Source organism: Neomonachus schauinslandi, chromosome X (assembly GCF_002201575.2).
Source record: "Neomonachus schauinslandi chromosome X, ASM220157v2, whole genome shotgun sequence".
Taxonomy (NCBI): Eukaryota; Metazoa; Chordata; class Mammalia; order Carnivora; family Phocidae; genus Neomonachus; species Neomonachus schauinslandi.
Window position 1 is genome coordinate 121,759,622 of NC_058419.1, and position 27,943 is coordinate 121,787,564.

Consider the following 27,943-nt stretch of genomic DNA (forward strand, 5'->3'; position numbering starts at 1 on the left):
CAAAGCAGCTACTGAGGCGCTACAGGGCGACGGCCTCAGGAAGAATGGGCATCTCTGACTCAGACTGTGCTGACACAAGATAGCTAAGACCTTGGGATGATCTTGACTGCCTCTCTGCCTTCGAGAGTCCTGCTTCAGACCTGCTTGCCTTTCCAGTGCCCAAGAAGGCTGTTGCCCTGATGTACATCTACATAGGTTTCAAAAAGCTGCCTTTCTATAAAAACTTGACCAAGCCTTGACCTTCAGAAATGACATCAGTGAGTACACTCCGTGCCACCATGGCAGTGAGCAAGGATGACCCTACAGAGACTAAATCCCCTTCTGTCACTAGCTTCTTCCTCCAAGAATCTGCTAACCCAAACTTTGCCAAGGGTCAGGTGGATGGCAAATCTGACCTAATTCCATTTCTCCTCCGGAAGCTGCCTCATTGCATTGCCTTTTGACTTCCTGTTGGCTGCTGGTAGCCCTCACTGTGATTTATCCACTAGGAGAAGCTGGAGATTTGGAGCATGTGTGTTTCTTCTTTGAAGGCCATAGCTGCTGGTTTGAAGCTTGGAGCTGTTGGCCAGGAAATCATCTTCAGTGGACAAAATGAAGGGTTAGCCTACCACGTAAATGCAGTAGGGACAACGTGCATTTATCTTCTTTTGTTCCAAGCTAATGGATTCTTCACCGCTCTCCTCCTCTGTTGACTATCAAATGAACTTCTTCATTTCTAATTTTCTTTTTTTTTAAAGATTTTATTTATTTGTTTGACAGAGAGAATGAGAGAGAGAGCACATGAGAGGGGGGAGGGTCAGAGGGAGAAGCAGACTCCCTGCCGAGCAGGGAGCCCGATGCGGGACTCGATCCAGAGACTCCAGGATCATGACCTGAGCCGAAGGCAGTCGCTTAACCAACTGAGCCACCCAGGCGCCCTTCATTTCTAATTTTCAACACTGTTATTATTAGGCCGGTCTAAAGACCCCTAATAGATGATACCTGACAAACACCCATATACTAATTATTTTTACTTTCCCCTGGCAAGATAATTAAGATTATTTTCATTCAGAATGCATTTTGTGGTTCAGTGACTCTGGCCTATTTACAGTTTTTGACTTTCCTATTTGAGAGATGAGAATAATACTAATAATTTAACTGACAAAAAAATCCCACACTGATATTGGATTTCTCTATTTTTATATTCCTATGCAGAGGATGCTTTATCTCGAGTCTAGATGATACTAAAAATAAAATCTTACCCAAGGCTATGTCTGTTTTGGAAAATAAATTCACATAAGGATTAGGTGGGAAAGTGACGTTTCCTTCATCTGAAGGTAACAGCAGACCTTTGTTAAATGCTGAGCCATTAGCAGCCTCGCGTTTTTAGCAGACTGATTTTCAAGTCTCTGGGTTGAGATCTAAATGCAAGTCTAGTTCATCCTGTCCATACTGCAACTTTGATGCCCCCAGACAACGCCCAAGACAAAATTCTGGCAGTTTGCCAAACGCCATCTTGAGGATGAAATGAGAGTTTCCCTGAATTCTGGATGCAACTCTAGCTCGGATCTTGTGATCCAAGGCTCAAAACCAGGCCCCTTATTCCTGAGCCCAGATGACCCCCAAGATGCCCTTGTTCTTAAACGTGATTTCTTCACATCCTGCTGGGCTTATGTCCACTGTTGGTAACCTTTCCAGGGTCCAAACTCTTTTCTCCTAGAACATGACCTTTTTCTGGGAGACACTTGATCACATTCCCTTGAGACAGTGTAACTTCCCTGGATTATGACTTGATCACTGAGACCCTTACCAGTTGAGAAGCTTATTGGCTTGTCTCTCAGTGCCCACACACATCTGTTGGGTCACCTTATATCTTCTCGGTTGGATATCCTTGAAAGTCCCTGTTCAGCTTCATCCATTTCATATTGCCCTATGATCCTGGTCTACTCTTCAAATGAACATCTGGATAAACCAAGAAGGGTCTAGTATTTTCTGGAAGCTCTCCATCCTTCTGCATTAAAAACCACCCAACTTTAATGTGGGATGTGTCCTAGGCTCCCAGCCAATGTCTGGACATCATCTAGGCAACTGGCCATTTCTTAATTCTGAGAATTGTGTCATAAAGTTCAGTGGAATCTACATTCTCATCTCTGCCTTTTAATCCATTGGACACCAAGTTATGGGGAAAAACTTTCATGATCAATGTAAATGGACAGTCAGAAAGTGATGATTTCAATGTCCATCTCACAGTTGGCAAAATTTTCCCATTTACTAAGCCGACTGGAGGTGATCTTTCTGAACTGTTTCATACTATGAACCTAATCAATAATCCATATAACTTTGTGAAATTTAATTGAGGAGCTCCCTATGCTGTCGCTTTCTCACCTGTTGGAGTGTTTAATTTATATATTCCTTAAGGTCAAGGTGGAAAGGTGGGGTCATTGTCACCCCACTCCCCAAGAAGCCTATAATTAAAATGTTGAGCATGTTTTCGCTTTCCTGTACGGTTTGCATTTAGGCAGGCACAGCTTGAGCCTCTTTTATGAGGGCAAAAGTAATAGGTTTTAGTGAAAAAGAAGCCTTCCCCATTCACTTGTTATTTTGGATTTGTATTCTAACAAAATAGGTATGTACACAGTTGATTAAGTTAAACTGATAAGAATGTTGTGGTAATTCCTCAAAAGGAATGTAGATAAGTTATAAAAGGAAGGATATCCCAAACTAAATGAGATGCTAAGCATAGGCTCTTTGGCCTTGAATAAATCAGGTATTTGTCTGCCGCCAACCTCAAAGTTAAAAAAAAAAAAAAAGAAAAAGGTCACATTTATTCTTTTCTCTCCATGCTTGGAGGAAGTTGCCCATATTACATATTATCTACTTGTAAGACAGCATGCAAATATATGAGCACTTATTTTTTTATATATGAGTTAAATGTATAACTTACAATTAAATATTATAAAGAACATATGGTTATCCAACACATTATTTGTCTAGAGAAGGGATTTTCAGAAGTGGGTGGCAATCTCCCCCACAGACAACATTTGGCAATGTGTGGAGATCAGTTGTTTCTTACAGCTGAGGGGGGAGGAGGCTATAGGCCTAATGTGAAGACCCAGGGATGCTGCTAAACATCTTACAATGCATAAAAAAAGCCCTCTCTCCCCGCTCCCCCCCCCAAAAAAATTACCCAGGCTCAAAGATAATAGTGGAACATTTGAGAAATCACGGTCTAAATACACATAGGTATTTTCTGGTGTTATATTCACTATGAACCAAGAGTGACAGAATCTCCATTTCAGCTGCCTCACTCACTTCCCACAACTGTCCTATGAGGAGGTAACCATTATACAGATGAGAAAATGGAGATTGATAGGCCCAGGAACTTATTAACCTTAATTAGGAAGAGGGACAGTCATGATTCAAAGCAAGATTGATCTGGTTCCTACATCATGCAGAACTGCCACACAAAATCCCTTTTGCAGACACCACTTAGCTAAAGATTAGCAAAACAACATTGGAGTATGTGGTACGATCCTCATAATAGAAGATTTAATTGAGAAGGTTATTCATTGACCTGATCATGCCTAATAAATAGTGAAGTCAGCATGTAAGACCATGCTTCTTACTCTAAATCTAAGTCTCTTTATACAAAATACCATTTCATAAAACCAAAATGTCACTGATAAGTCAAGTCACTGTGGTTGGTAGATGTCCACATCCTAATTGCAAAAACCATGAATTTGTTACATTACCTGGCAGAGGGAAATGAAAGTTGCACATGGAATTCCAGATGGCCTGGATATTGTGAGATTACCTTGAATTATCTGGGTGGGCCAAATGGAATCACTTGGCACAAAACCCCTTTCCTATATTGAGATAACCCCACCATGCTTGCTGTCATGGTAGCAGAGTCTACCTCTTACCATAGAAAACAAAAGAATGTGTGGTTCTTTCCTCCACCTCTCAGACAGAGTTTGATTGAGTATGTGACCAGACATCTACCATGAGGATGTTGAGTTTCACAACAGGGATCCCAAATCAGGAATGTCAGAGAAAATTCTTGCTCGCCATGGAGTTCTTGTGTCCGTGCTTCTTGGATGGAGGTATAGCTACATCATCCACACTCTGTGCTGAAGACAGCGGTGTCCTCCTCAGACTCTGTCAGTGCCCCCGTCTGCAGGGACCTATCTCCCAGGGATTCCTGTTATTCCCACCCGGAATTCTAAGCACGTTTCTCCACTTTTCCTGGTGATTATGCAAGCTGTTCAGTGTCTCTTCAATATACTCCTTTACCACACCATCAGCCTGCATTAGTTCCACTCATCCTGCTACAAATGCCAAGTCAACAGAAGTGGACAAAATCAAGGAAGTTAGCTCACCTAGGACACCAGTGGCTTGGACAGAGTCACTACGACGTAGGTGGAATCTGGGCAGACACGTGTGAGCTGTAAGAATGAAGAAACAGAGACATCCACACAGAGAAAAGAGAAGCAGAAATGAAGATGGAAGGGAAGGTAAAACATCACATGCCCCTGAATGCAGGCCAGGGTCATGAACTAAAGTACCTGCTCTGCTATTTCTGAGAGCTTACAGGTTCGAGGTTTCCTCCTCCCATAAGTTGTATTGTGATTCCTGTCTTCAAATATGTATATAACAGGAATGTATATATATATATCATACACACACAGAGCTGTATGTATGCCATATATCTATTACACACACATATATATCATATGTGTATATGTAACATATACACATAAACACACATAATAGGTGTATTTATAAAGATACGTGGCATACATATATCTTATACACATGCATATATGCTATACATATGGTCTAAACATACATGATCTACACGTGTATTACACCTATGTCATATAATATATAGAATAGAGTAAAACGTTGGCGAAAGAGGACCCGTCACCTGCCCACAAGCGTGCCTTGATGAACACACCTACTATGTCCTGATGTTGAACTAGGTTCCTGTGGGAGATGCAGAAGATTACCAACTGGGTTGCCTTTTCTCAAAGCTCCATGACTGACACATGGCAGAAACCTAGTCACCGTTAGAAAAGAAAGGTGAAAAAGGTACACAGAGTCTAACTGAGGAGCAATGCAATGTGTAACAGGTAATGGTCCAAGGTGCAAAACAAGACACGTGAATGACCTACAGTAGAAAAGAAAATGTTGGGGAGATCAGGGGGAAGAAGAGGTTTGAACTCTCATGGAATTCTCAAGAAGACACAGACTTGGATGCCATTTGGACCAGTGAAGAAGCCAACATTTTCCTGAGGAACACATAGCATGAGCTAGGGCGTGTTCAGAAGAAAACAAGTGGATGTAACAAATGCTCATCTTTCAACTGGAAATTAATGGGATATTTTTTAACTCAGGGTGCCAAGGATTAAAAATATATGTAAGATTCTCTTAGAAGAAAAGGCCTTTTAAGAAAGCTTGGAACAGAGAAGGTACAGATTGCAAAAGTCACTTCAATTAATAACTGATGGGAAGAGAGGAGTGAGTGTGGAAAGCATCTGGATTAAATATTAGGAATACTTAAATGAACTCACCTTTGCTGTCCAGATTTGGCTGAAGTGGGCACCTACAATTACAAGCCATGATTTTCTAGAAGGGAATGTTGGTGAATTCTACACCTTTGCAAATGCAGGAAGTTAGAAAGTACTGATCTACCAGAAGGAAACTGAAGGAAATTTCTAGCTTCATTATCTTGCCACTGAATTGCCTAATGTAGTGTTTTACCCAATCTTGGCATTATTGACAGTTTGTCAATTGCATAATCCTTGTGGTCAGTCACGGCTGTCCTGTGCATTGTGTGAATGTTTAGCTCCATCCCTGGAAACCACCTACCAGATGCCAGAAGCACCCTTCTCCAATATCACAACCACATATGTCTCCCTACATTGACAGATGTCCTCTGCAGAGAAAGTAGCCTCCAGTTAAGAAATAGTGCTCTAATATCTATCTTGCTAGCCTAAGACGAATGCTTGCCAATCCTTAAGAAAGGTTTTCACAGGTTACCCCATTTTCGCTCTCTTTCCTTCTGATCCAAGTGTCTAAACGTAAACTGTATTTTTATGAAGCCCTGATACTTCAAACAACTAATGTAATTGTGGGAAATACAGAAAATTCTGTTGGCTGGACAAGCAGTTGAGAGACTCTATAATTATTGCCAGCTACGAAGTTAGGAAATCATTTCGTTCACGTAATTTTCACGATCTTAGAATATTTTCTCAACCTTTATTTTCTCTATTCTCTTAGACTAAAGAATGATGAGACCCGTCAAGGATGGAAACTTCCTGTTCTGTGCCAGTTCTGATATCGAGACATGTCCGCAGGAAGTATGACTGGGGGTGAGGATGCTCATGTGGCCCAAGAGCCAACCTATCAATGCAGGTAGTGGTTGGGTCTCAGGTTTGTGAAAAGGGACAGCACAGTATGGTAATCGTCAGTGCACAGGGGAATTCCGAGAAAGCCTAGCCATCAGTCTCCATTGGAGCCTATACGTTTTGGGTATCGGATCCACAGGATCTCCTAATACGTGGTGTCTGAGCCTTTGTTCCCCTCCTCTGTTGTCCATTCTTATTCTCAAGACTTGTAGTCTATGATTGCAGAGTTTTCTTCCCTCTAATCCTGAAAGGGCAACCTGATGCGACCTCCATGCTAAAACTGAGTGTGATCACAAGGGGAGGGATCTCCCTTACCCTCAGTCTAATGGTCCAAAATGAAATTTAGGTGGCACTACCCTGTGTCCAAGTCACCAAACGGTAAGTTTTAGATGCAGCTCTTTCAGCTATACTGTGTCTGTCTCAGAAAGACTTCCATGCATTTCAAAAGAGGAATCTATCCAAAAGAGCAGCATGCCCATGCAAAAGAAGTAACAATTACATCCACACTATTTTCTTAGGCAGGTATTTCAAAAGCCAATTCTAGACATGAGACTTGTTTTGGTAACTTATTTTCTCATCTTTTCATTGAATCTAAAATTTATAGGGTAATCTAAAGTTTTAGGATTTGAAAAACAGCTGTGGTCATCTTTCCATTTTCTATAGGCTTTCTTATTTTGAACTGAATCAAAAATAAATATGTTTTATGGCCCCAAACTTCAAGTAGGTTTTAAAAGTCATTTAAGGAGATAGTTCAGGTACGTTTGGGATCAAATCTTTTTTTTCTTTTTTAAGATTTTATTTATTTATTTGACAGAGAAAGACAAAGAGAGAGAAGGAACACAAGCAGGGGGAGTGGGAGAGGGAGAAGCAGACTCCCCGCGGAGCAGGGAGCCCCATGCGGGGCTCGATCCCAGGACCCTGGGACCATGACCCGAGCTGAAGGCAGATGCTTAACGACTGAGCCACCAGGCGCCCCTGGGATCAAATCTTGATGAACAGCTCACTCTGTCTATTCCCTCAGGATAACCACTGCTTTATGATGTCGGACTATGGCTATGGAATAAGAATAACAAATGTCAAGAACTGTGATCAGAAGTAAAAGAGCCCAGTCACCGCTCTAAGATGCCACATTGGGAGATGGAGCACTTTGATAGGTCTGAGGACAACGTGAATATGGCTTGATTCCAGTTAATAAGCAAACAGAGGAGATGTAACGTAATGAGAACACCCCAATCATAAAGCCTGAAAATTCAGCAAGCGAACCATTTAAGACATAGAAATTTTTATTCACGTTCCTACATAGTATGTAATAAATGTGTGTGTCTTGTATCTCTTCCATGCCACCAAGGATTGGTTATGATGTTATAGAAGAGGTAAAATGTTTAAAAGTGATCTTTGTGACTTGTGTGAGATCGCTGTATGGTACTCTGCATACATGGAAAACCATACAAAGCATTTTCTAAAAAAGATTGTGTTTATTTATTGGACATAGACAGAGAGAGAGCATGGGGGGCTGCAGAGGGAGAGGGAGAAGCAGGCTCCCCACTTACCAGGGAGCCCGATGCGGGACTCGATCCCAGGACCCTGGGATCACGACCTGAGCCGGAGGCTGATGCTTAACTGACTGAACCACCCAGGTGCCCCAGAGTACTTGTTGATAGTCCAGTGGCTATCTGTGGGATTCTTTCAATGACAATACTATAACCTGAGACATGTTTTCTGAGGCATAAACCTTATCCAGTTGAACTTTCAGTATGTTTTGATTTTTATCTATGAACAATATGAAATTATCCTCTTGTCAAAATTACACCTAGAAAAAATCCTTCAAGAGCTGGTGTTCTAAAAAAAATGGGGTAAAATTTATAAATTTAATTGTGAAATGATCAGTCCACAAATTCGTGAGATAAAGTTATGTCACCTAGATAATTAACCACATTTTAAGGGCACATACTCTGTACACATAAAAGTGCCCTAAGGACATCCGATAAGTGCACCAATGAGTTAAGGAAGATTTTTTTCCATATTCTAAAATTCTGTAAGTAGAAAAGGAACAGAGTGAGACTTACGGAGTTACTGCTGTGGCTATCTTAGGTGACACAGGAAAAAAAAGTGTGATGGCACTCAGACATATCAATACTGATATTGATTATATCTTTACATCACAATATATATGAGGATGGGTGTGATTTCTCCCTTAGATCAAAAAAGGAATAAACAATAAACAACCAGAAAATTGGACAAAATGTATGAAACAATTACATTCAGATATTGCACAACGGTCAGGACAGAAATGTGATCACTGATAGAAGAAAATAACAAGGTGATGCCCTAACTCTGTGCCCAGAGGAACCTTCTGGGCTGTAAAAAGAGAGGAGGGCAGTCTAGCTGAGAAGACACACACAAAATTCAGAGAGGCTGTCTTGGCAACAACTTGCAGGGCAGAGTTCAGGAAAGCATGGTGCTGCAAAGCAAAAGCGTCAGAACACTCATACCACAAGGGCACCTGGCTGGCTCAGCCGGCAGAGCATAAGACTCTTGACTTTGGGGTTATGAGTTCAAGCCCCACGTTGGGAATAGAGTTTACTTAAAACATTTTTTTTTAAATGATTTTATTCATTTACTTGAGAGAGAGAGAGCGAGCACACGTGAGCATAGAGGGAGAGGGAGAAGCAGACCCCCTCTGAGCAAGAAGCCCGATGCGGGACTCGATCCCAGGACCCTGGGATCATGACCTGAGCCGAAGGCAGATGCTTAACCCACTGAGCCACCCAGGCGCCCCAAGGAACTTTTAAAATACAAATATAATAAAAAAGTAAAACTCCTAACAGAGATGCATGTCCTGGAAAATACTTAGACAAGAATCTTGGACACAAAATACAGTTATGATATTGGGGAACATAAAAAGAAATATTTATTTAAAAAAAATTATGTAGCTGACCAAAATTGTAAACTGCCCAACAACTTAGTGTCAACTGCTCTAGATATAAATCCCTGGGTGGGCACATCCAAGCGGCTAGTATTAGGTCATGGGTCTGTGGTTGATCAGGCCAGGATACGAGCTCGCTGCTTTGAAAGCTAATAGCAGAGCTCGGTCTTCCCTTAAACCTAATAACTAACAGTTTCCCAAGCCCATGAAGGGTTTCAGGTGTCAAGTTCAGGTGGGCAAATAATTATGCATGTCCATTACAATAGCCTTTCTATTCAAAGAGCTGGGTACTTTCTTTTTTGTTTAAATTGAATGAATTAATTCATCATCAAAGCACTATTTTATTTAGAACATTCTTTTCTTACTGAATTTAAAATGTTAACATAGTAAATCAGTAGTTATAATACAAAATACATCTAACGTTTTCAAACAGGGTCCCTTTGTATAACAATGGTGCAGACAGAGGAGATTCTAACATCTCAAACTATTCTTCTGCAAAATTTCAATGAATTGGTTGCTTGCTTTTCAATGAAAGTCACATGTTCAGTTACCTTAAATTATTTGAAAGCCTTTATAAATATACGAATGAATAAGAAGAGCGTCTTCATAATAGTTATCTTAAAGCTGCTATTTTGCATTCTTGAGTCTAGCACTTCAAAATCCAAATAATAAAACCCCATCTATGCTGTCTATGCATTGAACTTTCATATGCTTAGGTACTCTGTGTAATCTGTGCTGGGTAAATACCAAGAGTAAGATTCGTTGCTCCCCAGAATCTTTGTTTTCCTCTCAGATGAGAGATCTCCCACTGAGAATGTTTGCTCTAGAACACTACGGTCCAATATAACTCACTGTAATGAAGGAAATATTCTGTAATGTAGTCATATGGCTAGGGGGCTGATTTTAACTGTAATTAACTGTAATTAATTTAAATGGATAGAAATGGCTGGTAGCTACCATACTGGATACCAAAGTTCTAGACAGGTAAGAAGAAAATAATTAAAGTCCCAAGGAGTAGCTCATGATGTGATTCTTGAAGCAGCATATATTAAAGCTGTGGGACTCAGTCAGGGGTGATGTTACTCTATCCCCACCCACCCCAGGGGACAACTAGCAAATTCTGAGGACATTCTGGTTTGTCACAAGAGGGAGCAGGTGCTAATGGCATGCAGTCATTAGAAGCTATGGATGCTGGTCAACACATTATAATGCCCCTCCCTACCCCAACAAGAATTATTGAGGCCCCCCATGAACAGTGTCAGGTTGAGAAACCCCTTGGTAAAGGTAGACTAGTTGAAACCAAAGCATGGCATTTCATCCTCTCCAAATACCTCCTTGCATTTGAGAGAGCAGCACGACCAAGAGGCTCATTTCCTGCCATGATTTCTGAAACACAAAGAAGCTCCTGTGCTCAACATATATATCTAGATCTCAAAGCTGTCTCTTGGGATTTCTGTCGCAAGAATACAAAGAGCACTTCAGGTAAAATGTTTACTTACCCTTTCCCTTAGAGTATAAACAACAGATAGTAAAATGCATGCTTCTGAAAATCTCCCGATGTATACCCATCCAACTGAGATGCACCGATCGTGTTACTAATGCTGGGGAGGAGGGCCACAGTCATCTATCTGGCTTGCTTTAGGATTAAAAATATCACATAGATGGTTTCTATGCCAGTTTGGAGAACTTGGCTCAGAAGATGGCTGTTATTGGTAAACCATCTGGGACTCTGCAAGTAAAATCTACATTTTCTAGTGAGATTTTGGGTGACGCGAACCATGTAGGGAAATGTGACGGGACGCGTTTATAAATATTTGTATCTGTATTCCAGGCCAATGGCAATGTTATAGGAGTAGGGCAAAGAGCTCTAGATTTCTTGAAGCAGCTATGTCAAATTGGTACGTTCTAACAGAGAAGGAAGCCTATCTTGCCGAATGGGTTCCAGATGACCACTGTATAACCATTGTGTAATTCGGTTAGTCTCTCCATCTCTATCTTGTCTCTGTTGTAGGAGTTGGGTTAGCTGTGTCACTGTGAAAAACGCACACATATGATATTTCAGGAAAAGCACGAGAGAAAGGAAATGCCACAGACCAAAGAAAACGATGCTACAGAAGTCTGGGGGTCTGACAGCAGAATCTTACGCAAGTATACTGGATAAACATGTTCATATGAAGAGCAGGTGCTGCCTCGAGCCACGAGGACTCTTGGAAACAAAATTCACACTGAAACTTAGTGGCCTGGGGACTAAGATAGCTACAGACATAATTTAAATCAGAAACAGAGATGGTTCAATATTTCCAAAGAGAACACATTTTCACCGGTCAGCACAGATCACAGGGTTAGGTTTTCCCGCTCAACACCATGATGATCACAAATACGATCGGAACACTCAAATGCAGTGTCAGAAATTCATCCCATGTCTCAACGTTGTATTAAAGCCCTTTTAGCCATAAACTCAGCTGCTGCCGCAAACCTCCTACAGCAAAATATCGCTCTTCTAATTCATTATGAAATTATGCAAAAAATGAAATGGTCACTTTTTGCCAAAACTAAGCCTCAAAACTAGCAGCGATGGCAGGCTTCTGAGAGGAACTGGGGAAGGGGCCGGATCCTGGGAGAAATCAACTGCCTGTGGGCTCTGTAGTGGAAGGAATGATCATACCCTAAGGAATCTAGAAATCTGCAGGAGAAAATAGAACTTGGAGAAGCCCATCGGAGGCAAAGTCTTTAAAGATCGGGAAGCAAATGAGGGATAAAAAGGGACGTCTTTGGCTGAAGAGAGTTGCTCATGCATTTTCTGCACTTTAAACTTTTTTATTATAAGGATCCAACAAACTTTATGGGGAAATAGATGGTATTTTACAAAGTAAGAGAGGAAAAGGCCCCATCTGTAATTCTTTTTTTTTTTTTTTTTAAATCAATGAAATTATATGCTGTAACAGGTGAGGTTAAAGGTTCCAGGAACTGGACAATATTCGTGGTCCTATAAATCAGTACAACTTTTTAAGAAACCCATTTGGAAACACGTATGCAAATGTATAAAGTTCTATGCTCTTTGATGCAGTTTCATATTTGTACAAATCCATCCCAAGCATAACCAAACTGTTGTGTGCAGAATGGGAGGGTTCATGTGCTGAAAATGACCAGCATGTGATAGATGCAGAAATATGGGAGATGTGATATAAGGAAGGTATTGACCACAGCCTTTCCCATCTCTGCCCCTATAGTAACACCATGCCCAAGGAGCATGTTGGAAAAGTATGGAGAGTGTGTGGTCCTAGAGTGTGGATGTTTCTGAGGTCTCCAGGGAGAGAACACACGTGGTAGGTGCTGGGGGTTTATTATCCGTGCTTCCATGCAAAAGCCAGAAGCTAGTGAATTAGAAGAAAGATAATATATCCTTGAAGGTTGGGTACAAGGGCACCAGATTGACTTCTCTGATTCTTTTGCACAGTCTCCATTCTCTGCTAGAGCCCCAAGGAACCACACAGGCCACATGCCAGTCTGGATAGATCCTGGACCTTCTCATGCCTACCGAAGCCCAGAAGACACCTGTTAGCACATACACAGGGGAGGGTCACCATGGTGTTTCCCTCACTCCGAGCATTATGAATGAAAAGGAAAGTCTTCCTGGCCCTCTACAGCCACCTGAGTTACCCACAGGTTGTCTCAAGTAGGGTTCAAGACATCACCTCTTGCAAGGAAGGAAAAAGGGAGTGCGTTTCATTTACACAGCCCGTGCCAGCCACAGGAATAAGCCTGAGTCTCATATCTGGAGCCCATAATTCCTACCCCAGTGAAAATAATGGACAATAGAGGAGAAAAAATTCACAAGTTATACGAATTTTTCTCAAAACTTATAATTAGGAATCGACATTGGCTGTCTGGATCTAAAATAATGAGTTCACAAACAAATAAAAACAAGCAGACATAGAAAGAGAAAGATAACCACGGAAAACTGAACAGTCATGCTGAAGAAATTCTCCTGCCAGGAAAAAAGGAAATAAAAATCAAGTAAAGGTGAGAGATGTGGAAGACAAAGCCGACAGTTAGGAGTGTACCAAGTGTCTGCCAAGACATAGAATATGCACATAAATACGTGAGAGGAATTACTATATCATTTATGGAAGTCACATTGTGGTGTGAATATCTGTGTGCATCTTACAACTTCCACTACTATGCTTGAAGAGTCAGTGACACAATAGTAGGACAAGCTCCAGAAAACCAATTTATGAAGACAGTTAAGGGCATTGACCCTGACCCTTGACTCCTTGGGTGGAAACTCCAATTCGCCCACTTCCTACCTATGAATTCCTTAAGTTCTACATACTTCAGTTTCCTCTTTGGAAAAATGAGCACAAAATATCACTGGCCTATTATAGGGTGAGTATAAGGATCGCATGCCTTGTGGTGTGTGGGTGGCTCAGTCCGTTAAGTGTGGGACTCTTGATCTCAGCTCAGGTCTTGATCTAAGTGTCGTGAGGTGATGTCTTGAACCCTACTTGAAGCCCCACATTCGGCTCCACCACGCTGGGCATGGAGCCTACTTAAAAGAAAATTAATAAAATAAAATAAATTAGTAACTCAATTTTCTTAACAACAGCACCATATTTTATAGGAGGCACATGACAACTGCCCTATGGAAGCTTTTATTCCCTTACAGCAGCAAGCCTCCTTGGATGTAACATCTTTTTTCAGTTCTTCAAATGCCTAACAACTTTTAATTTGCATACTTGGTGTCAAGTTCATTAACCTTGAGGAAATGTGAAATATTTAAAGCAGGTTTTGAGACTTGACATACATAAGTAGGTTAGCTGTCTGATTACATGTAATGATGATGATGATGACATTCATGAATAATAACATATCAAACTCTCCTGAGGCATTACCCACATCACTCTGAAATCCATTTCGGATGGGAATACCATGAAGCGAAGTTCTTCAGAGAACACACAACATAATTGTGTTTAAAATGGAAAGAAGGGGCGCCTGGGTGGCTCAGTCGGTTAAGCACCGGCCTTCTGCTCAGGTCATAATCCCAGGGTCCTGGGATCGAGTCCTTCATTGGGCTCCTTGCTCAGCGGGAAGTCTGCTTCTCCCTCTCCTCCCCCTGTGCTCTCTCTCACTATCTCTGTCTCAGTCTCTCAAATAAAACATAAAATCTTAAAAAAATAAAATAAAATGGAAAGAAACTCCCCTTCTGTCATAGTACATTTATAAAACATTGATATCTTAAATTTAATTGTATATACTGATTTTATTAACTGATTTTCTACATTAAACTTTCTATGACAGTATGTGTTATGTTTTCTCTCTTACAGTTTCTGTACCTCCAAAAAGAGAGATTTTTGCTACCAGAAGAAAGGCAAAATCATCATAACAATATCCATCATCATATTAGGATGGCAGACTAACACTGATCGTAAGAGAAAATACTTTTTAATAGAGGTCCTGAGCTGGTGGTCGGATAGATATTCACAGCCCTCAGACGTGTTCACTTGCCGAGCACAAGGTTTGTAAAAAAAAAAAAAAAAAAAATCACTTGCAAGCATTACAAAAAAAAAATCACATTAATACCCCAAATTTGCTATAGCTGCTCTTGGAAGGTCATTTAAAGATGTGGCAATATCTGGACATATGTAGCCTGGAGGTCAGTGGTTGGAGCTGATGGCTAGCGGCTCCCTCTTAAAGGAGTGTTCACGTTCTGGTTCACCAAAACCTCCCTCAGTTCTGTTATCTGGAGTCATGCCTCCTGGCATTAGAGATTCGATCTCCTGAGTTAGGGTGTGTCCACAATTCTACTGAGGGCTTCACATTCATTATTACGTTTAATACACAACATCCTATAAAGGAATGCCATTCCTTCATTCATTCATTTAGAACGTGGCAGGCAGAGGAAGACGCAGAGAGAGAACCTTAAGTAGGTCCCACTACTTATCCCACTAGGATAGCGTGGTGCCCAAAGTGGAGATTGATCTCACGACCCTGAGATCATGACCTGAACTGAAACCAAGAGTTGGACACTTGAGGTGCCCCTGAACGCCTTTTAAATATACATTTTAAAAATGAGAAGACTCGGTTGCATGGGTGGCTCAGCCATGGGTGGCTCAGCTCAGGTCATGATCACAGGGCCCTGGGATCGAGTCCCGCATGGGGCTCCTTGCTTAGCAGGGAGTCTGCTTCTCCCTCTACTTCTGCCTGCTCCTCCCCCTGCTTGTGTTCTCATACTCTCTCTCAAATAAATAAATAAAATCTTTTAAAAAAATGAGAAGACTGGAGCTTGAGGATATCAGACAATACTCACTCAACATTCCCCAATGTAGCCCCGCCAGGATTTGAACACAGATCTGCAACTGCACAGATGAAACTCTTAGCTTCAAGGTGGCTTTGCCTTCTTTCCAAAATGCTCACTAACCCCAAGTGGGTTCAGCTGCATTTGTGTCTCAGTATCCCCAACATTTCCTTCCCCAGAGAGTGATTTGACTGTTCTTCGAACTTGGATCCACCCTTCCTCTTCCTACTTCAGCATTAGCTACCCAAAATGCAGAAATAAATTTTTAATTTTTTCTCCAGTTTTAATAAGAAATAATTGGCACATCCCTGTGGCTTCAGTTGAAGTGTGTGCAAGATAAGGTTTTGATTTACATCTACTGTGACATAATGACTAATGCAGGATCAGCTAACATGACATCATCTTTATCCGTTTCTAAAATATTTTTACATTCATATACCCCTCTCTGTTTTCTTTACAGGGAATGCATTTTGCCTGAGTGGAAATGTTATGTTGAATAATTTTATTTTTTAAATATCCATCACCCTTGATAGTAATTCCAACTCATTCTCTGCCAACTCATTCTTCTGAGTTATATCTTCATCAGCAAAAACTTAGGAATTGTGACCTTTGTGTGATCAAGGCAAGGCAAGTCCTAAACATTATTGCCTTGAAGAATAAAGACACTACAATTAGCCATCCCTTGGACAATAAAGTTTCCAATAGGAATCAGTTATTTAAAAAAAGAAACGTATTTTCACCAATAATTTCAGATGTTGGTACCTGTATGCACGTCAATCTAACAAATGTTAATCTAAGGAGACATCTCCGTTGAGTACACAGTCCCATGCGTCACTGTGTAGTCGATCCACAAGCTTCACTTCAAGAGCTTTGGAAGCATTATCCCCCACCCCCAGCTCCGAAAGTGGACCTTCCTTGTATCTTTATTTTCTGCTGGGGTTCAAAGCAGCAGGTGTCCTTTTTATTATTTGTGATTGATCTGATTACAACTTAAAGACAACATGTGCAAAAAGGTGTTGTCTCATGGTGACATTTTTAAATTGAAGGCTATTATTTCCTGTGGCGTCTACCTAAACCTCCCCAAACAAAAGTCCTTGTGTGACAGATGATCAGATATGCCCAAGCAGATGGGGAAATGTTCTGAGCACTGGAGGGATCCAGCTAGTCTAGGTCTTTGCAGTGGCCCTAAAGGTGAATCTATTTTGTTTTTTTCCAAGGGGATTGGGCGGACGAGGCAATGGTACCAGGGGAGAAAAACTCCCCAGTTGCTCAACCCCTTTCTCCTAGGAGAGAACAAGGGGAATTTGCTGAAGCTGCTGAAGGATTGCAAGAAATTACACAGACTGACATGCCTAATGTACCAGCTCAGCGATTTCATCCATGACCCGAATCTCACTCCTTCCTTGCAGCAGTCTGTGAGGAGACAAAGCTCCCGGACAGAATCCTTACTCGTTCTGCACTGGAACCATCGACATAACACATTCAATGAGAACTATTGGGTCCTACCATATGCCGGGCACCGTTCTGGGTCTGTGGATGCAAGAGGGAACAACACAGACATGATCCTGGGCCTTGTGAGTCATGTGGGATGCAGAGACACAAAACACCAATCGATGAATAAGTACAAATTATGTCACGGTAGACTGTGAGGAACGCTAAAACGATAATAACGATAAAGCAGAATGTGAGAGAAGCAGTAGGAGGAGAGAGAGATATAAAGACCACAGCTACCTCCCCACGATTATTCTTGACCTAACCTTTCCCTCTCCCCTCTGCATACAAACATGTCCAGAAGGCTTATCTGTTTTTGTTGTACTTGTAGTTTTCTTCTCGTTACTAATGTTGTAACGTCCGAAAACCATCTAGCATACCGCGTTTCTTACTGTAGGCTCTCGAGAGATATTAGATTTCCACTGTAAATATTTTTCATGCTGCACACACTAGGCTATTTCTTCTTTTGGTTACGGGGTTTTCAGTCAAAGTGCTTGGAATTCCCTTATCTTTGCAAAGGGCAGGACTCATGTATTTATACTTGTTAAAGCTTTCATTCAGGGAACATCTGCTGGGAACCTGCAAAACCAAAGTTCATAAACCCCTATCTCTTCCTGCAAACACCTCAGCAAATAGGAGAGACCCAGGTGTAAACAAGTTATTTAGTGTCATTCATGCCACCTCTGATGGTCAGTCAACAGTAGTGATCCGGAGAGCACCATCTCTTCCTCCAGAATAACAAGAGAGCTATGTTTTGTGCTCACCCAATCTCCCCATAAGAACCCTAGGCTGAATATTTTTTCTTTGAGACGTGGGTCATTGAAACATGTATTAGGATAATTTTTTAAATTAACTAATTTATTTTAGAGAGAGAGACCAGGGGGTAGGGATAGAGGGAAAGGGAGAAAGAAACTCAAGCAGACTCCCTGCCGAGTGCAATATCAGGACCCTGAGATCAGACCTGAGCTGAAACCAAGAGTCAGATGCTCACCTGACTATGCCACTCGGACACCTCTAAGATACTTTGGATTTCAAGAAGCGGATGTTAATTTTTGCTGCCTGAAGCCCTAAATGGGAATGTGAATATGGGTTAAGTTTCTCACTGACTGACTAAAATAGTTGGAAAAACACCCCAAAGCCCAGACACAAGGACAACTGAAGAGGATGGCACATCGCCCAGGGATTAGCTACAAACACATCCCAGGGACCCAAACTGCCTGCCTCTGAATATCAACTCCAAATTTCAGTCTCTTCATTAATCCAATGAATGTCCAACCTGAATTGGCCATATGACCTTCAGTCAGTCTACTATAACCAGCAGAGCAAGCACTCATACAATTTGGGCTTGAACAGATGGGCCAACCTCCCTAAGGTACCATTTCCAGAGAAGGGAGAGGAACCCGGACAAGGACATGTTCAAAGGCAGTTCACCCCCTACTTATGTAACGTCTCCGCGTGGGTCTAGGACAACCTATGTGAGCAACAGTGTAAGTGGGATTGAGGGAAGGCAAAGAAGGTTGGAGACATTGCCTCCGAAGGCTGACTCGGTAATTGTCATCAAGCAAATGAAGGGTTATTATGGGGAGAACTCTGGTCAACTCTTCTTCATCTTCACAGAACACGAATAAATGGATTTAAGTGCCAACAAGGGAAGGTTAGGTTTGAGATGAAAAAGAACGTCTTGACAGTAAAAGTTATTAAGCATTAACCTAAGATTCTTGGTCACAAAACGCATTAGAAGAGATCCAATTCTTCATTTTAAAAATCACTTAAGTTACCATTTCTTTCATGTAAAATTGATTGTTATAAGAAGGCATTAGGATGGAAAAAGAAGTACCAGAAGAAACAAACCATTTTTATAACAACATTTGAGACCTGGGAATGAGGCAATCTCATGGCAACCACAGAATGATAAATAATAGATAAGATTAGTTTTAGGTCAACCATCTTCTGGTCATATACACTAGAAAGATAAGGAAGGTCAGTTTATCACTTTATGTTTTGAGTGCTGTGTCACGGGACTTCCCCTAGACAAGAAGGCTGTTTTAATGAAGTGTCCTGGGTACTTAATCACAGAAATTAAAGCAATCATGCAAGGTGGAAATGTGGGAAATTCTTGATGGAAAATTACAAAGTGCCAGTTATAGGTTAGTAAGGACATACACAATGTCAGTGTAAATGCTTGAGAGGAAACATCCCAATTATTCCTCGTATTATCATCCAACTTCTGTCCACAACAGTACTTGGCATTCATAGTTGGATTTTTTTTTTGCACTCACAAACCTTTACCCTCATCACCTTTAACATCACTCTACTAAGTAAAAGTTCAGTTTCAAGTCTTGAAGCGGGGATTGTCTGGGATACAGAGTGTTATTCCCAAATGCGTTTATTTAGCTCACAATGGAGGAAATCGGGCGGATGAGACAGTATTGGAATTGTTGAAATAAATCCATCAGTTTCCACACTGTGTTCTTTACATGTAAGTCTGTATACGGCGATGCCTCCTTAAATACTCCCTCCAACAAAGCACAAAGAGCACGTTCACCATTTTGAGTGCTTGGTGCTTCTCGTTGCTTTAGTTGTGTTGCTGTTAGGAAAACGGGGGGAAGCTCTTTTCTGTTTTATCACTAGGACTAAGTAAAAGAAAGTGTATGTACAACAGAGTAATTGGGGATTAGTAAAAAGATACAAAGTGGAATGAAAGACACATACATGATGCATTCTTACATTCAAAAATATCTATGCACTGATTAACTCCAGTGCACTAGGGGCTTTACAAGTTAAAACTAGAAGCAAAGAGACAATTAAAATATAATGTAATTTTTTTTCTTAATTAAGGAAAGTTCAGTGTGATGTTAAAACCCAGACTTTGTAGAACAGTGGCCCAATTTGTGTGTCATCCCTTTCCTGATGGCCTTGACTGCTGCATGCAGGGTGTTCCCTAATTACCTACACCCAGAAAATGGTTTTACCAGTCTACATCTGGAGTCATGTCATAGTCACACAAGTCTCCTGCTATGCTCTGCATGAAATTGGGTCTGAGAGGCAGATTTTTCCTTCTGCTCTCAAATGTTAAAGGATTAAAAAAAATTTTTAGCTTTGACTATTGCTATTGACTTTTAAAATATTTTTAAATCTCATTTTATCAATAGCTTTAGATAAAGATCCAAGGGAAATCCTAAACGTTGACTGTCTAGATCCTGCAGTTCAGGGTTAGAAAAATGAGCAGCATCCTTCCCCCGGTGCAGGCCGCTGAATCGTAGATGCCAAGAGCTGTTGGGCCATTTCCCCCAAAGCCTGCCAAGAGCTGAATTGGCCCAGGGAAGCAGAATCACAGAGGATTTGAGTATTTTCTTGATGAACTAAATAAGCACAGTCAACTTTTAGGAACTGCAGTCCAAAGTCACATCTTTGAAGCCCAGATAGAAAATTACTGATCTCACTTGCTTGGTCCACAGAATCAGAACATGATACAATTAATGTTTCAACCGGACAGTAGATAACACCACGGCTGTTTGACGGAGCAAAGCAGTGGATACTGTGCATGTGTATGGGGGAGGGTGTTAAATGATAATACAGACGCTTGAATCGAATCTCTTAAAATTCAGGACCAAAAGTCTACTTATTGTGTAGAATCACCAGTTTAGTGGATAACAACCTGAGACTCCTTCAAATGTGGTTTTCAGCTGAGTATTAATTTGAAAGTTACTCGATAATAGTACTAGCACTCACCGGATATGTTCACTGGTTCAGCTGAGGGTCCTGCTTCTCAATCACAGGAACCGTTTTAATTTTGACTCCTGCAAAAGCAAACCCACACTCCCAGGCAAGGATTAGGACATATATCATGTGTTTGGGAGGTGGTTCTTCCCCAGGAGGATGTGGATTTGGGAGACAGGGAAGAGAGAAAAGTCAATAAAGCCTGTGTTAACAAGTGAGCATCCCTGTGGAGAACAGGGGCTCAATCCTCTAAGAGACTGTAGAACAGGTCTCAAAGTTGTCCAACAAAGGGGCCAAGAAGCTGGGCCTTTTTTTTTTTTTTTTTTTTTTTTTTAAGATAGAGCATGTGCACACGAGCAAGGAGGTGTGATAGGGCAGAGGGAGAGGGAGAGAGAATCTTAAGCAGGCTCCACACGGACCACAGAGCCCCACACAGGGTTCGATCTCACGACCCTGAGATCATGACCTGAGCTGAAATTAAGAGTCAGACGCTTAACCTACTGAGCCACCCAGCCGCCTCGAAGCTGGGACATTTCATAGCAACTCCAGCCCTGGCTGATTGAGGGTTACTCGAAAAGTAGCTGCCCAGTGTTATCAGTTTGCTCCTTCCTGGGGTCAGAGAATGCCTACTAAGGGACCTGTGGAGATGGTATGAATATGGGCTGGGTGACACCAGCTTGTTAAATTCCACACTGATGTCCCATAGTACTGTTGGAGCTCCACAAAGATCAGCAGGAGGTCCGGTGTGTCAATACCCCACCCCAGAAACCCACCCAAGACTTTCTCCAAAATTGTCATCAGACCTTCCACAATCAAATGGTATCCTTCCCAACCAGCATGTTTGTGGACACAGGGCTCCTCCTGGTATCCACAGGGTGTCAGGTACAACATTCCTTCTCCCAGAGTGAAGCATTTTATTAAAATGCTATGACTTTCTTCTATTACATCTTTCAATGGGTAACATTCTTTCCCGTCCCACCCAATTGCCTCTTACCAGTGAGTCTGGGTTGGATGTCTGGGTGGGAGATGGTGCCACATTGGCCACCCACTGAACCATGTATGTCCATTTGGCTCAATTAATTCAATCTGAGATTGTAATGTTTAATTTATGCTCGAGTCGGTCTACAATGCAGAACAGCTTCAAGACGCAAAGGGTGAAGATAGGAGTGAGAAGTACTTTCTGTTTAGGGCTCTGTGCATGTCTATATACATCCACGGATGCCCATGGGAGGTCCACTTAAAAAACCCTATTAAGAATATCTGAACCCTTTTGTCACAGAAAAAACAAAGAGTTCTGTTACCCTCTTCCTGTCCCTGAGTAACTCTGCCTAGAAAAATGGCCATACATGGAAATTGTCCCAAATGTGCAGAACGAATGTCGAAACCCATTTGGCATGCACCCACCTCTAGAGCCAAAACAAACAAACAAACAAACAAGCACATTAAGGCAATGCCTGAGTGTTAGCTCTCCAGCTTCAGAATACATCTATACATGAAATGCACACTTCATCAAATATTTTATCCCATGTGCATGAACCAACCAAACAAAACCCTTCACAGCCCCTGATGGGTGCTTCAAAAGTCAAGTAAAAGGAAAACTACCTTTTTCAGATACCTTGTGGCCTATGAAAATAACATCTTGTTTGTTCTGACGTAGGTATCATGCTGATAATGGTCTAAGCTCTTCAGACTCCCTGAATTTTTGACAAAATCACCCATCACTCAGGATCAACTTTCTTAGGAGCTGTTCTGAAATACATAGTAAGTGGATTGCACGTTCAATTTTTAATATAACCAAAAGTTAATTCTGATTGCTGAGAGTGTGCTTGAACGAAATAATTGTCTCTGGCAATGTTTGTGGGTTCTGTCAAAAGACAGACTTTTCAGGCATACTTAACAGACAGCCTGAGCTAAATGCATTTAGCATCATTCTATTCACACATCTGCTCTTTCTTTCACCTACATTATTGCATGTGACCTGTTTGGGCCACTTTAATAATGGCACTTTCCCAAGATCCAGAGAGGAATTTCCATTTTAGAAATGCAAATGGAATGTACTAAAATTCAACAGTAGCAACTCCAAACTTGAGAAGTTCATCAATATTTATGCAGTTGGATTACAGTCATTTACAGATGATGCAATCAGTGTTTGAAGCTATCTTGTGCGAGTTAATTTTCATGTTTAAGTGTATGCAGTAGTCATGTTTGGGTATTTAATTGTCTGTTACCCTGGTCTAAATGCCAGAGTTACAGTCACATTGAAAAATACATATTGAAATAATCAGCTTCCATTTATTTCATCTTATATTCACCCGGTAAGTGGTAAGTTAATTGAAAGTGTATGCAGTTACCATATTTCACAATTTGGATATGTATGGCAAAATAGAATTTTAAAATGCATTTTGCTTAAGCAATGTGGAACCTATCATTTGGAGAGTTTCAGAAACCTTGACAATTAAATCCAAGTGTTCACTGTGGTGTCTGAACATGGCAGGTCTAGATTGTGATTGATTTACACAATTGTAACCTAATACTAAACTGGACTCAGGAGCTCACCCAATCCTTTTTCAAGATGATATCCAAATAAACGAAGAATGTATTTCCATGTTAATTATTAATGTGTAAGAGAACAGCAGAAATACTGGTTTCTGTAGAGTCAGGGACAAAGTCTAGCATACACTCGGTAATCAATTCATGCTCATTAAGTAGGTAAGTGGGGCTGGTGGGCAATCTTCAAACCATGAATTTGATGTTCAGAGGCAATGATTTGAAAAACTTCTACCAGCCTTACCCACCTGGACTTGGGGTGACAGTATCCATAGCCACAGTGTTCAATGATGGGCCTGACTGTATTATTCTATCATGCATGAGGAGAAATGAGAACATTCTGTTGAAATTGTCAATCAGGAAGTCTTTGGTGATATTTGAGAAGCATCCCATGACAGTGCAGGGAGGAGACAGCAGATTTCTCGCAATGACAGAGTGAAGGTTATGTGGGGAACTTTATCACTTCAGGTGTGCTGGAAATCAACTTTTATCACAAGACTGTTGAAAAATTCCCAGAAAAGTTTGCAAGAGCAATGTATTCATGAAAAGGTCATATATTTCTTTTTAAAAGGCAGAGTGAACCTACCATTAAGTAAACCTAAATGATTTCTTTGTTTTATGGAAAAAAAAAAAAACCATCATCCTAATAAATCACCAAGCTGCCCGTTGGGGTTACTGAATACCAGTTTAGTGATTCTTATCAATATAAAGGGTCTGGCTGTGATATAGCCTATGTAGTTTATCTTTTGCAAACGTGTTCTTGAATAATAGTATAAATAACTCCCACGTACTCTGCCTCAAGGAAAGAAACTAAAATGTCACATCAACCTAAACACATGGGACAATGTCGACGTGTCTCTGTGATTTGTCCAGATACGTGAAAAACTCGGGAGTGCTGAGTGCAGGATTGTCAGGGCCCCCCTTGTAGTTAGGCAGTAGGTAGGACCCAGAATGGGCACCTCTTCAAGGTAGGTGCTAGTTATGATCTACAATGGGCATTTCATCAACTTCAATTCCGGGTATAATGCAGAATGGGATTGGGAAATCGACTCACTATCCACTGCCTGTTTTTGTATAGCCTTCAAGCTAAGAATGGGGTTTAATCATCAGGGAAAATGTTAAAAGAAGCATACTATCTCATGGCATGTGAAAATTACATGAAATGCAAATGTTAGTGTCTATACATCAAGTTTTATTGAACACAGCCGTGCCTGTTTGGTTAAGTGTTTCCTCTGGCTAATACGACTTTACAACAGACAACAAAGAGCAGTGGCAATGGGGAAATCCAGGTCCCCAAAGCGGAAAGAATCTTCTTTCTGGTCAGATACAAAAAACATTTGCTGGTGTCTGGCCTAGCACTCTTGAAAACATGAAGGTTAGATTAAGTTTCAAAAACTGTAAAGTGATCTTATTTTACTGTAAAACTATAAAGTGATCTCTTTAATATTTTATAATACAATTATTTGAAAATGCTCAATAATAAATGATTTGGATAGAGGAAATCCCAAACCACTAAGAATTGACTAAGAAGGCAATAGCCAAGAAGTTAAAGTAAGAGTGAATACTTATGTTAAAAAAAAAAAAAACAAAAAACTCAAGAATCTATAATTATATACAAACTTGGCCCTGAGCTCCAGGCACACAGGTCATAAAAGAGGAGAAGAAACTTTGTCTCAATTTCCCACTCAGGTATGAGAGTGATTTCTTAAGTGTATTTCTACCACTCAGTCCTTATGAAACTATAGTATTAGAAAAAATACTACCGGTAAGCTTCATGAAATACGTCTTTGGTTAGAAGGAAACTGTGCACATAGAAATAGTCCCAAAGCTTGGGATCATGGCCAAGCAGAGGGTGGTACCTAACCAACGTAAATCTGACTTCTTCATGTTTCAAGCTCTTAGGACATAAACCTAAAACGATTTCTGTTTCTCCTTGGGAAAATGCTGGAGGGAAATTATCTACATGTTTTACCTCCAAAATCTAATTTACCCTAGAAAATATATGTTCCATGAAAGAGGGTCTACATTCCACACTATTGTTAGTCTCAGTGCAAGATTATTGGGATGCAAATTTCTGAAACCGCAAGAATTTATTTTTAAAAAAGGCCTTGGAAATGAGGAGTGAAGAGAGGTCAGCATTCACTGTCACCAGCAGCTGAGGTTTTCACTTTAATGATCTAAATAGACACACTGAGTTCCTCACAACACTAGGGTTCCTTGGAAAAATTTAAAATCAGAACCTCAGGAAATCCCTGAGAATTTCATTTCAACTCAACGCTTCTCTTGAATACATTACTTTATTGTGAAACAAGGGCCCTAAGTCAACAAAGGAAAAGGAGTTCATGGAATCTGTATTTTGGCCTCTTTTCGCACAAAATAGATGGAAATTTGTCTGTCCCAAGCGAATAGTCATCTACACTTTTCCCTTAAATATACACCATGGAGGCATCTCTCCAGATGCAAAAAAGTGTGACAAGCCTGGGTACGTAACTCCTGTCTGCATAGCAAACCTGAATTCCTCACCACAATATGAAACAAATTGGAAAGAACATGAACTCAATTCTTGCGAACAAATAACTGGCTGTTATAAATGAACAGAGTGTCCTCTCGATCATTACCATAAAGAGCGATGTTGTTCAAATAGGTCCTCATTCAAAGTCGTCATGTCATTCTGGAGAAGACTCAGCTCTTTGGGAGTTGAACAAAACACAGAGATTTTTTTTTTTTAAAGTAAATATATGTCTTGAATGGGGGCCCCGATGAGAGCTGGGACCGTTGAATTACAGAGGACTGTACAACATGATGACGGAAGACCTCTTGGGAGATCACATTCTCACCCTGAAGATCAGAAGGTCTTTATATCACTGTGACTCAGCCAACATGCTGGGAAGCAAGGCCTGCCCATCTGATCTGAATTTGTGTGTAGCCTTTTCTGAAAGTCACCTTGGGGGCGTCTTCCAGGAAGATGATTATATCCGTGTAACGCTAGCCACCAAATCACATTGCAGCAGGACTGGAAATTCCAGAGAACAAATACAGACTAGTGAAAAGCAGGGAGCAGGCTCAAACACAGCCAAATCCTAAACACAGACTTGAAGGTCAAGCTTATTTATCCCATGACTCCCCATGGACTAAGCCACCTGATTCAGTCCAGCGACGCTGTTCTGCTCTCTGCAGCATCCAGTCTGCAACAGCATTTTGGGGCACTCACTATCTTTATGGAACAGGCGTCCCTTGGGAAAGGCATGTCATTTGTATGAACACGGCATCGACAAGATACTGTAGCAGATTTATGCAAGACACGCTGTTTTTGAAATGTTGTGATTCTACCCACCGATATTTATCAGTGTCATTCAAGATATTAGATAAACCAATTAATATGCCTGGAGTGATCTCAATGCTACCACTAACCCAATCCACTTCAGTATTATGAACTGTAATGTGGAAACATTATTATCTCATAATTCAGTAACAAATTATCAATGATATGGCCTGATAACTATGAACGACAGCATAATTCCTAAGAATCAATTGTCAAATTGTTTTTTTAATCTATTCAACAGTTATCTTCGTAAAAACAGGCTATTTTAGTCTTCAGAAGGACTGGAATGAACTCACAATATTACACACCTAACTTATTATTGGTTACAAGTTATACATATGATATTTACTTTTTAAAGTTTTTTTTTATTCATTTGAGAGAGAGAGAGAGAGCATGAGTGGGGGGAGGGTCAGAGGCAGAGGGAGAAGCAAACTCCCCCTAAGAAGGGTGCCTGACAGGGGGCTCGATCCCAGGACTCCAGGATCATGACCTGAGCCGAAAAAAGACGCTCAACTGACTGAGCCACCCAGGCACACCCAGATATGAAATATTTTCTAAGGATTTTATTTATTTATTTGACAGAGAGAGACACAGCAAGAGAGGGAACACAAGCAGGGGGAGTGGGAGAGGGAGAAGCAGGCTTCCCGCCGAGCAGGGAGCCCGATGTGGAGCTTGATCCCAGGACCCTGGGACCATGACCTGAGCCGAAGACAGATGCTTAAAGACTGAGCCACCCAGGCGCCCCCAAATATGGTATTTTTTTTAAAAGATTTTATCTATTTATTTGACAGAGAGAGACACAGGGAGAGAGCGAACACAAGCAGGGGGAGTGGGAGAGGGAGAAGCAGGCTTCCCGCCGAGCAGGGAGCCCGATGTGGGGCTTGATCCCAGGGCCCTGGGATCATGACCGGAGCCGAATGCAGACGCCCAACGACTGAGCCACCCAGGCGCCCCCCCAAATATGATATTTTTAAGAAAAAAAAAAGTCGTATCTCCCTAGAGCAAATTTATTAAACATTTAATTCAACACTCATTCATGACACTGACCATCAGTAAAACAGGAAAAGAAGGAAACATCTTACCTAATAAACTACTACAAATGTATAGTTCATAGCAAGTGCAAGACAGAAATCATTTCTATTGTATTCTGCATGGAAGGCCACATACAATAGAATAAAGTAAATGCACGCATTAATTAAAAGGATAAGGATTACAAAGAGAAACAAATGCTTTGGCTTGTGGATGAAATGATT

At 41.0% G+C, this 27,943-nt stretch overlaps 1 pseudogene; it reads left to right on the plus strand.

Annotated features, from left to right (window-relative positions):
• The first annotated feature begins 278 nt into the window (after positions 1-278).
• The window catches only part of LOC110569754, a 40,742-nt pseudogene continuing 13,077 nt past the window's right edge, over positions 279-27,943 (plus strand).